Consider the following 10,136-nt stretch of genomic DNA (forward strand, 5'->3'; position numbering starts at 1 on the left):
TTGTATTACCAACAATTCTTAAATGAGTAATAAAAAACATTCCTATTTTATTTTGTGTTAAAATGTAATAAGAAATAGCACACACACAAACACAAAGAATGATGTAATTAAAGTTACAGTATTAAAATGAGCAATAACATAAAACATTCCCATTTCATTTTGCATTCAGATGGAATAAAAATAAGCACACATACACAGTGATGTAATTAAGGTTACACGGATTGAAGGAATTTTAAGGTTTTCAAAGAGTAGCGCATGACAGAAGAGAGAGGCAGTGATCATCACCATAAATGTTTCCTGCCTAAATTCATTTATTACTTGTTATTTCACATTGTTGCTCTCTCAAATGCCTTAGGAACCTGAAACCTAGAATTTCAAGAATCACAGTAAGATATCTAGGCATTACATCCTTTAGAAAAGAATCAATCATTGACATTTCAGTCAGTTTGAATAAGGCCACTGACACCTGAGAAGACATAATTTATTCCAAAAATGGAAAACTTTTTATTGTTACTGGCAGTGTTAATACCAGTATACTCAGAAAGGATAAGAATAAATTGGATAAAAATATGTGTGTTCTCTAGTACTTTTTCTTTTGCCTGTATACAAAGATAAAATTTACTATTGAAACTTCTGGTGAATAGGATTTTCAGCACACCCTGTACAACTTCCAGTGATTGCATTCTACCTTATGCCCATGTTTACATGAAATTTTTGATTTAATTCCTTTGATCAAAAATATTTATTTAGAACATTATTGGATGATGCAACAAAATACTTCTTAGGCACAAGTAAATGTTTTTGTTTTCTTCTTCCAGCGTGTATCAGTGTGACTGGATTTTTGTCTTTTATGAAATTGTTTAAATAATATTTTCAAACATTAAACTCATGGATTTCTTCATTTCTTTCCACTTCCAAAAGAATATGGAATCATTATGCCAACTCAGCAGATGTCTAATTTAAATTTCTCTTGCCTTAATTGAAGCCTGTCTCCTCTTCCTCTTGGTTTGCTGAAAAAAGAGAACAGCTGTTGGATATCATGCTCTTACAATAAGTCTCTCTTTAACATTTTGTTTTTCAGTTCCTCTAAAAGCCCCAAGCCCTGAATTTTTCCTCACAGGTCCTATTACTCTTGCTAACTTTGTTGGATGCAATCCTATAGTAACATTATCATTGCCCCACATATGTGGAGCCCCAAATCAGGAAGAGTAGTCTCATAAAGACAGAAATTACAGCAAAAGTATGGTTATCTAGCTCATTTGCATAACCTTGTAGGTAGTTATGATAATAACATGGAGTAAAGGTAAATTTACAGATTCCTTGTGATCTTTTAATTGCTTTTCACAATTTAGTACTTTTGTGTTGCGTATTTTAAAATTAGTTATTCCCCTTACCAATGACCTAAATTAAGTTTAACATTTTTCAGATTTTTTTTTTTCTTCAAGAGACAGATTCTTGCTTTATTGCCCAGGCTGGAGTGCAATGGCTATTCACAGGCACGATCATATCACCAATAACCTCCAACACCATGCTCAGCAAAACGTTTATTCTCCTTTAAATTAGGTATCACTTTTGTCAATAAAGGCCAGCTTTATTTTTCCTTTATGTGACAGCTTACTTTTCCTTTATATAACTTGACATCATATTCTATTGATTCCCTGAAGTCCTGTGGGGGTCAGAAATATAAAAAGATAATGGCATCTAGAGAATAATTTGATAATGGTAACGTGTATCAACATCATTTTCAACTGGAAACATTACGACACGCTAGTACTTTGGAAGCAATCCCTTTTGTCCTTCTTTACTCTCAGCCTACCAATTATCAGTCTTAGTCAATTTGTATTCATTGATATCAACACTTTTTTATAGTACAATAGTTAAGATAATAAGTTTTAGTTTTACTTCTGGCATTTTGTTTATCTGTCTGATGTCTTTGAAAGTTCTGAATGTTCTTAAACCTAAGTTTCTCAATCTATAAAACGGTAAACAACAAAATTGACCGTAACATTAGGGTCAAAACAAAATGGACCATTTAACATCATATTAAATGTGATAATATATTTGAAATACTTTGTAAAGTATTTGACACACAATGAGCAGGCAAAAGTATTAATACTAGTGTTGCAATTATATTATTTTTGTTATTATCATCATCCCTTAAGGGTCATCACTACCAAAATAGTTTGCTGTTATGCATTATTTGTATCTAATTTGTAGCAAATTATTAATCTTAGTAATATTTTAACGTGACTGCTTTTTAATCCCATCTTGTCTTTATTTGCTTGCTTAATTCTGTTAATGGGTGTTTGCTATTTTCTCCAAAGCATGTTCGTTTGCCCTTGTGTAGGTTTAAAACATTATCTCCAGCTTGTTTTTACATTTTATTTTATGTCACGTTGCATCATTTACCTTTATGTAAATAGTTTGGGTCTTTATTTCATTTTTTTGGAATAGTGATAATCGTTGGACACAGGGAGAGCATGGTCACCATATAAAATACACAGTACAGGCTCAGTAATGCTTGCAAACTAAGGCTGATAAGTGCACATGGCTTTTTATGCTGTGCTTACTTTGCTTCTAGACAATACCAATAGGCTAGGTATAGCTGGATTCTCCACTAAGAGAGGAGCCAGTTTCCTGACTCCTTGCATATTTACACAGGAGCTATGAGGAGGCACACCTAACCTACAGAGTTGGAAATCTCTGAGCTTTAAAATTAGGTTTAAAGTCTTGCTGCTATGAGAAATGTTTTATATTTGGACACAGATTCCATAGGAAGTTTGTGTAGGTATCACGAGCTGAAGGTCTCTGCTAAGGCACCTCTTTTTATTTCTCTTTAGAAAGAGCTGTAAGGAGTATCCAGTATATACACTGAGTTGTTAATAATGATTGTCAAATGGGAACATGAGAAATCTTAGTCCTGACATACTTAGGAAAAATTTCCAATATTAGTGTGCCTAAAGGCTCTCCTTGTGAACGCTTTGTTCTCCTTGTGAACATGCACTTAACTTGTGATCAGTTTTTATAGCTAAATCAACCATTTTACTTTACATATGCAGAAGTCTAATTACTAATAACACACAATGGAAAACTCAAGTAGAATATAGTCTCTTATCAAGAGTTGACTCTATATATTATTATAGTATTTTGCAATTACATGTAATAGTAATTTTAGTGTGTGGTACATGCATGTTTGAATAGTACTTCTTATGTTCAAGGCTAATGTTCAGTAACAAGCCAATTAGGCGAAAGTGATTTGCAAAGTATTCCAATTTGCCTTTGTTGCTCTTTCTGTGTTATTACATACCCTTGAACTAGAAACAAACATGATTCTTCCTGTCTTCAAGGAAAGAGAATGCTGTTCAATTTGATTATATTATATTTGATTATTATAAAGGAAAATAGTATAGGTTAGGAAAGCAGGTTAGATATAAATGGTGAAGGATGTGATGCCATAAAAAGGGATTAAAAGTTTACTCTTTAAGAGGATTTGAGCTTAATAAGCAAATTTTCATTTTATAAAACTTAAATTCGTTTGAGTTCTTTGTAGATTCCGGATAATAGCCCGTTGTCAGATGAGTAGATTGCAAAAATTTTCTCCCATTCTGTAGGTTGCCTGTTCACTCTGATGGTAGTTTCATTTGCTGTGCAGAAGCTCTTTAGTTTAATTAGATCCCATTTGTCAATTTTGGCTTTTTCTGCCATTGCTTTTGGTGTTTTAGACATGAAGTCCTTGCCCATGCCTATGTCCTGAATGGTATTACCTAGGTTTTCTTCTAGGGTTTTTATGGCATTAGGTCTAACACTTAAGTCTCTAATCCATCTTGAATTAATCTTCGTATAAGGAGTAAGGAAAGGATCCAGTTTCAGCTTTCTACTTATGGCTAGCCAATTTTCCCAGCACCATTTATTAAATAGGGAATCCTTTCCCCATTTCTTGTTTTTGTCGGGTTTGTCAAAGATCAGATGGCTGTAGATGTGTGGTATTATTTCTGAGGGCTCTGTTCTGTTCCATTGGTCTATATCTCTGTTTTGGTACCAGTACCATGCTGTTTTGGTTACTGTAGCCTTGTAGTATAGTTTGAAGTCAGGTAGCATGATGCCTCCAGCTTTGTCCTTTTGACTTAGGATTGTCTTGGCAATGCGGGCTCTTTTTTGGTTCCATATGAACTTTAAAGCAGTTTTTTCCAATTCTGTGAAGAAACTCATTGGTAGCTTGATGGGGATGGCATTGAATCTATAAATAACCTTGGGCAGTATGGCCATTTTCACGATATTGATTCTTCCTATCCATGAGCATGGTATGTTCTTCCATTTGTTAGTGTCCTCTTTTATTTCACTGAGCAGTGGTTTGTAGTTCTCCTTGAAGAGGTCCTTTACATCCCTTGTAAGTTGGATTCCTAGGTATTTTATTCTCTTTGAAGCAATTGTGAATGGAAGTTCATTCCTGATTTGGCTCTCTGTTTGTCTGTTACTGGTGTATAAGAATGCTTGTGATTTTTGCACATTAATTTTGTATCCTGAGACTTTGCTGAAGTTGCTTATCAGCTTAAGGAGATTTTGGGCTGAGACAATGGGGTTTTCTAAATATACAATCATGTCATCTGCAAACAGGGACAATTTGACTTCTTCTTTTCCTAACTGAATACCCTTGATTTCTTTCTCTTGCCTGATTGCCCTAGCCAGAACTTCCAACACTATGTTGAATAGGAGTGGTGAGAGAGGGCATCCCTGTCTTGTGCCAGTTTTCAAAGGGAATTTTTCCAGTTTTTGCCCATTCAGTATGATATTAGCTGTGGGTTTGTCATAAATAGCTCTTATTATTTTGAGGTACGTTCCATCAATACCGAATTTATTGAGCGTTTTTAACATGAAGGGCTGTTGAATTTTGTCAAAAGCCTTTTCTGTGTCTATTGAGATAATCATATGGTTCTTGTCTTTGGTTCTGTTTATATGCTCGATTACGTTTATTGATTTGCGAATGTTGAACCAGCCTTGCATCCCAGGGATGAAGCCCGCTTGATCATGGTGGATAAGCTTTTTGATGTGCTGCTGAATCCGGTTTGCCAGTATTTTATTGAGGATTTTTGCATCAATGTTCATCAGGGATATTGGTCTCAAACAAATATACAAGAAAAAAACAAACAACCCCATCAAAAAGTGGGCAAAGGATATGAACAGACATTTCTCAAAAGAAGACATTCATACAGCCAGCGGACACATGAAAAAAATGCTCATCATCACTGGCCATCAGAGAAATGCAAATCAAAACCACAATGAGATACCATCTCACACCAGTTAGAATGGCAATCATTAAAAAGTCAGGAAACAACAGGTGTTGGAGAGGATGTGGAGATACAGGAACACTTTTACACTGTTGGTGGGAATGTAAACTAGTTCAACCATTATGGAAAACAGTATGGCAATTCCTCAAGGATCTAGAACTAGATGTACCATATGACCCAGCCATCCCACTACTGGGTATATACCCAAAGGATATTTTAAATCATGCTGCTATTTAAAATATCCAAATATTTAAATCATATTATAAATCATGCTGCTATAAAGACACATGCACACGTATGTTTATTGCGGCACTATTCACAAAAGCAAAGACTTGGAATCAACCCAAATGTCCATCTGTGATAGACTGGATTAAGAAAATGTGGCACATATACACCATGGAATACTATGCAGCCATAAAAAAGGATGAGTTTGCGTTCTTTGTAGGGACATGGATGCAGCTGGAAACCATCATTCTTAGCAAACTATCACAAGAACAGAAAACCAAACACCACATGTTCTCACTCATAGGTGGGAACTGAACAATGAGATCACTTGGACTCGGGAAGGGGAACATCACACACCGGGACCTATCATGGGGAGGGGGGAGGGGGGAGGGATTGCATTGGGAGTTATACCTGATATAAATGATGAATTGATGGGTGCTGACGAGTTGATGGGTGCAGCACACCAACATGGCACAAGTATACATATGTAACAAACCTGCACGTTATGCACATGTACCCTAGAACTTAAAGTATAATAAAAAAAAAAAACTTAAATTCACAAAATTAATTTATATTTATTCTAGAAAATATAGATAACAGATAAAAGTTTGCAGACAAAATTTTAAGCAGTCATTAATTTTAAAGGGTAATGGAGATTAGTTTATTTCTTTTTGTCTTTTCTGTAAATTCATTTTTAAACATAATTGAATGTATGCAGATTAAAAAATTTAAAAAATTGAATGTATGCAGATAAAAAAATTAAGATCAGTTATTGATATTTGAAAAAATAATGCATTCTCAAGAATTAAAATTTAAAAGGTACAAAAGGATAGACACTGAAAATCTTCCTCTGTCCCCTGGTTCCCTGTTCCTCTTCCCAGACGTAATCAGTATTATCAGTTTACGCACCCTTCTGGGCTAATCAGGAGCATATGAACACACAAACACATATCCACTAAAAACACATACCATACCCTCTAGGCTAGCATATTCTTCACTTTCTTTTGTATTATATCTTTTTCAACCAACAATGTATCTAAAAATTATATTAGTTATGTAATATTCATAATATATTTCATTATACTATGTTTTGTAATTATTTAAGCAATATCCTAATAATGGACTGTATCAACCAGAAGAAGAAGATATGGCTGCCGTCAAAAAAAAAAAAAAAAAAAAATCCTCAAGTTTCAGCAGATTATACAATAAAAGTTTAATTTTCATCCATGCTGCATGTCCATTGTTGGTTTCCTAGGCACCTAACCACATAGTTCTTTCTCAACGGATCAAGCTGATAGAACCTCCAACATTTAAATATGAATAAACAAAAAATCTCAAGTTTAAGTTTTTATATGTCTTTGCTGGTTTTCTACCAGTTGTATCTACTACTAGGAGAGGAGTGAGGAGTGTTGAAGTCTCCAACTAAAATCTCATATTGTCCTTTCAGTTCTGTTAGTTTCGCTTCATGTAAAAACTCTTGTTAGAGGTTGTATTAGTTTTTTTTTTTTTTTTTTTTTTTTGCAGAGTAACAAATTATCACGACCTCAATGGCCTTAAATGACTTCCATTTATTACCTCACAGTTCTGTAAATCAGATGTCCGGGTGGTTTTTATTGGGTCCCAGAGAGCAATGGCATGTAAAGTCCTTTCCATGCTTCAAATCTCTCTGACTAATCCCACCAGTCAGAGAAAACTTTCTGCTTTAAACTCAACACAATTGAAACATTTCTTTTACCAAGGAACATAACATATTCATAGGAGTGGTATTTCATCCTATTCACAGCTTCAGCCCATACTCAAAGGAAGGCAGATTATACAAAGGCAAAAGGTCAAGGATCGTTCTTCGAATTTCACTTATCAGAAGTGAATATACATTTGAAATGGGTCCTTTTATCATTGTGTAATTTTCCTTTTTATTCCTGGTAATTTTCTTTTCTCTAAGGCCTATATTGTCTGGTATTAATATAGCTACTATAGCTTTTTTTGATTTCCTTTACTTTTAATCTGTTCTTATCATTATATTTGAAGTGAGTTTTTGGGTGACAACACCTGGTTGGGTCATGCTTTTTATTCACCAATAATCTCTGTTGCAATTTATTTGTTTAGATTATTTACATATAATGCAATTACTGATGTTGCAATTACATAAAATGCAATTATTTATTAGCAAACCATTGTATTATTTACTTTCTGTTGGTTCCTACTTTTTTATGTTTCCCCTTTTCTGCCTTCTTTTGCCTTATTCCATTTTAATTTATCTATTGTAATTTTCACAATGTATCTTTTAACAATGTTTTGTAGTGGTTGCCCTAGGGATTATAAATACATACTAAACTAGTCACGGTCTATTAAGAATTTGTATTTTAGCTCTTCCTAAGCCGGCGCTCGGCAAGTTCTCCCAGGAGAAGGCCATGTTCAGTTCGAGCGCCAAGATCGTGAAGTACAGTGGGGAGAAGCCAGACGAGTTCGATCTGGCATCTCCCAGGCTCTTCTGGAGCTGGAGATGAACTCGGAACTCAAGGCTCAGCTCAGGGAGCTGAATATTACCGCAGCTAAGGAAATTGAAGTTGCTGGTGGTCGGAAAGCTATCATTATCTTTGTTCCTGTTCCTCAACTGAAATCTTTCCAGAAAATCCAAGTCCGGCTAGTACGCGAATTGGAGAAAAAGTTCAGTGGGAAGCATGTTGTCTTTATCGCTCAGAGGAGAATTCTGCCTAAGCCAACTCGACAAAGCCGTACAAAAAAAATAAACAAAAGCGTCCTAGGAGCCGTACTCTGACAGCTGTGCACGATGTCATCCTTGAGGACTTGGTCTTCCCAAGCGAAATTGTGGGCAAGAGAATCCGCGTGAAACTAGATGGCAGCTGGCTCATAAAGGTCCATTTGGACAAAGCACAGCAGAACAATGTGGAACACAAGGTTGAAACTTCTTCTGGTGTCTATAAGAAGCTCACGGGCAAGGATGTTAATTTTGAATTCCCAGAGTTTCAATTGTAAACAAAAGTGACTAAATAAAATATATATTCACAGTAAAAAAAAAAAAAAAAAAAAAAAGAATTTTTATTTTACCACTTCAGTAGGAATATGGAAACATAACTATATAAATTCCTTTACATTCCCCCTTTGTGATGTAGGTGTCTTGTTCATTACATCTACATATATTGAAAATCCTAACAATGTTATGTTCTTTGTTTTCAAGCATGGAATATACTTAATAGACCTCAAATGTAACATAATTCAGATGTTGACCATTTTGTTGTTATTTGTTTATTCATGGTATTTTCTTCTGGTATAATTTCTGTTCTGTCTGAAGTACTTTTTTAACATTTTTTTATTAAATAGCAGGCCTGCTGGCATTGAATTATTTTAGTTTTCCTTCATCTGAAAATATCTTTATTTCTCTTTCATTATGGAAGGATATTTTTGTTGGAGATAGAATTCTGGAATGACGGTTCTCTTTCCACACTGAAGAAAAATATGTTGTGACACCTGTCTGATCTCCATGGCTTATAATAAGAAATCCATAGTCATTCTCATATTTCTGCTCCTGTAGGTAATGTGTCTTTTTTAGTGTGTGACCATTTTCAAGAATTTTTCTTTGTATATAGTTTTCAGTACTGCCATTATGATGAATCTGAATATGAATTTCTTAGGATTGATTCTATTTGTAATTTACTTAACTTCCTAAATCTATGGTCTTATGTTTTCCACCAAATTTAGAACGTTTTTAGCTGTTACTTTTTCACATTTTTAAACCTCTAGATTCTGATCTCTCCTGGGACTTCAACAACATCATTGTTAAATATTTACTGTTGCTCCACATTTCCTTGAAGCTCTGTTCACTTTTTTTAAATATTTTTTCTACCTTTTAAGATTAGTCAATGTCTATTGATCTACCTTCAAGTTGTTTGGCTCTTTCCTCTGTCATTTTCATTCTGCTTCTTAATCTATCCAGTGAGCTTTTAATCTGGGTTACTGAATTTTTCAGCTCAGAAACTTCCATTTAATTCTTCTTTGTCTCTTTTTTTTATTTGTGGATACTTCCTATCTTAGTATTTGTTTCAAGACTTTGTGATGGCTTTTTTGAACATTCTTGTAAAAGGTATTTTAAAGCCTTTTGCATCTGTGTTGGTGTCTTTGCTGTCTATTGATTGTATTTTACCATGTCATTTTAGATTATTTTTTCTTCATAATCCAAGTAATTTTGGATTATATACTGGGCATTTTGAATATTGTGGGACTGACTCTTGTTTAAATCTCATAGAGAAAGTTGATGTTTTTTGGTTCAGTAGGCAATTGACTGGTTTGGCTCAGACTACATGTATCAACCCATCTTTTGTAAGCTATTTCCAAAGTCAGTTTAATTTCCAAAGTTGTTGCAATGTTACTCAAATTTGTTTTATGTGTACATCATTCACTGTTCCATGTGGGACCTGAAAGGAAATTGATCCATTAACTCAGTTGGCAAACCTTTTGTATACTACTAATGATAGATCCAGGCATGCTCAGGTTGACAGTGACTCCAGGAGTTAATGAAACATTTCACTTTTTTTTTTTCCTTCCTTCTCTACTGTTTTCTTGGAACTTTCTGGTTTCCACAGGCTCTAGTTTTTGGTTCTTTGGCCA

At 34.5% G+C, this 10,136-nt stretch overlaps 1 pseudogene across 1 annotated transcript; it reads left to right on the plus strand.

The window, feature by feature from the left end:
* Positions 1-7,883: 7,883 nt before the first annotated feature.
* Positions 7,884-8,564, plus strand: LOC111549751 (annotated as a pseudogene). Its single transcript, XR_002733821.1, has one exon. The product of XR_002733821.1 is annotated as a 40S ribosomal protein S7 pseudogene (transcript).
* Positions 8,565-10,136: the final 1,572 nt, after the last annotated feature.

The sequence above is a fragment of the Piliocolobus tephrosceles genome, chromosome 5 (genome assembly GCF_002776525.5).
Source record: "Piliocolobus tephrosceles isolate RC106 chromosome 5, ASM277652v3, whole genome shotgun sequence".
Classification (NCBI taxonomy): Eukaryota; Metazoa; Chordata; class Mammalia; order Primates; family Cercopithecidae; genus Piliocolobus; species Piliocolobus tephrosceles.